Source organism: Rattus norvegicus, chromosome 8, assembly GCF_036323735.1.
Source record: "Rattus norvegicus strain BN/NHsdMcwi chromosome 8, GRCr8, whole genome shotgun sequence".
Classification (NCBI taxonomy): Eukaryota; Metazoa; Chordata; class Mammalia; order Rodentia; family Muridae; genus Rattus; species Rattus norvegicus.
This window is the reverse complement of record NC_086026.1, coordinates 46,082,297-46,084,567: the sequence shown is the minus strand read 5'-3', so window position 1 is coordinate 46,084,567 and position 2,271 is coordinate 46,082,297. Positions and strand designations below refer to the sequence as shown.

Here is a 2,271-nt window from a genome sequence, read left to right as displayed (position 1 = left end):
CACTATCTCTGAGATAGCCACATGAAATTTGTAAATGTACCTAGTTGCAGTGATGATTTAGATGATCCTCAGTGATAGGACACTTGCCTAGCATGAAAAAGAGTAGGATTATGATGTCCATAAACACACATGACAAAATAATGAAATAATCATGTACATTTGAAGAAATCTCTTGATATTTCTGTTTCTGGGTATAACATCATCCAGACTTAAATGTTCATTACTTCATAGAAGAAAGGCTATTCTACTGGTCGTTCATGTTTCAATGCTATAAAAGATATGAATATCTTGGAAAATTACAGATTAACTATTTTCTGTATCCTAAGAGGATGATCCATTAATCATCTTTTACTGTCTTCTGAAATTTCCTCCATAATTAATTTAGTTTTGCAAATGAAAAATAACTTTTATTCTATAAAATTCTTACCACAATATTTTAAAATATTTGTTATTTTAGTTCTTGTCATTGTTGGTTTAGAAAACTCTAGGTCAAATCTAGAAACTCCCGAATGTAAGCAAATCCTATGTCAATTACCTACTACTCCAATCAGTCCTCTGAAAATGTAAACCTCAAAGGCCGTAAGACTTGAGTTCCATAAGAAATTGAGCTACTTATGTAAAACTCCTTTTCATCAAAGTTTTTCTAAGTGCAAGGTGGACATCCTTATTCCTTATACTGTAGATAAAGGGGTTCAGCATCGGGCCCACAATGGTATAAAAGATGGTAGATACTTTATCATCATCCACAGATGCACTAGAAGGCTTAAGATACATGAACGCTGCAGCTCCAAAGAAAAGAGAAACAGCTATGACATGGGAGCCACACGTACTGAAGGCTTTTGACCTACCTTCTGCAGAATGGATGCTGAGGATGTTGAAAAGGATCAAGGTGTAAGAAATAAAGATTGTCAGTGTGGGAACTATGACATTGACACCCACAACAATGAAAACAACCATCTCATTGATGGTGGTGTTTGAGCAGGAGAGCTTCAGGAGAGGGAGAATGTCACACACATAGTGGTTGATGATGTTGCCATCACAGAAAGTCAGGCTTACCATACTACCTGTGTGTGCAATGGCTTCCAAAAACCCCATCACATACACTCCCATTGTCATAAACAGGCAGACTTGATGAGACATGGTAACCTGGTACAGCAGGGGCCTACAGATGGCAGCATATCTGTCATAGGCCATTGCTGTCAGAACGTAGCATTCATCAATAACAAAGAAGCAGAAGAAAAAGAGCTGAGTCATGCACTCAGCATAAGAGATGATGTTCTGCTTCACAAAACCCACCAGCATTCTGGGGGTTATGACAGAGGAATAGCAGAGGTCTGTGAAGGAAAGGTTGAAGAGAAAGTAGTACATGGGGGTGTGCAGGTGTGGATTCAAAACAATCAGAATAATCAAGCCCAGATTTCCCACCATGGAGACAACGTAGATTCCCAAGAACAGGAAGAACAGAGGCAGTTGGAGCTCTGGTTGCTATGTCAAGCCCAGCAGGATAAATTCTTTCACTGAAGAGGCATTTCCTAAAACCATTTTCCCTAGGTCATATCTGTATGAACAGTAATAATTATAACATTAAAATGGAATACCAGCACATTTCAACCTACCATATTAATATGAGAAATAGAGCCAGAATAGAAAGATAAATTCAAGCTCACAATTCTCAATGCCTTGTTTACCATATTTTACAGAGAGTTACAGTAAAGGAATAGCGATAAATGTATTATTTTCTGGAAATATTTATTCAGGGAAGCAATGACCGTTATTGCTTCTGAAACATCTTGGTTCTACTTCTAGCTTGAAAATTCATCTCCCACTTCAAGCTCAGTAGTAATCTCAAAAGAGAAGACACAAGGCATATCAAAGGCTAACTTATGTTTCTCACTTGTAGTTAGGGTTAAGAAAACCATACATCTATCCAGTTTAATATGTACCTTTGCACTTTGAGACCTGAAAAGTATCTTTATGATTCTTCTGTTCTCTCACAGGAGTACTAGTGGTACAGATGGGCTATAAAGTTGAATATACTGAAAAAATATTTTCTGTTGTTACTAGATTTGGCTTTTTGGAGAAAAGAGTAATTAATTTTGAACAGAGGAAACCAGAGCTCTCATTCCTCCAGGTTCTGAAGAGCCATGAATTCTGGGTCATGATTTTTTGTGGTGGCTTTTCCTACAATGCCTTCTTTATCACAGAGGTTGATAAATATCACCTACTGATGTTGCAAGAGCCACATGGTAATGACCCAAGAGGGTTTTATGA

At 37.5% G+C, this 2,271-nt stretch overlaps 1 pseudogene; it reads right to left on the bottom strand.

Annotated features, from left to right (window-relative positions):
* Positions 513-1,641, bottom strand: Olr1208-ps (olfactory receptor pseudogene 1208; annotated as a pseudogene).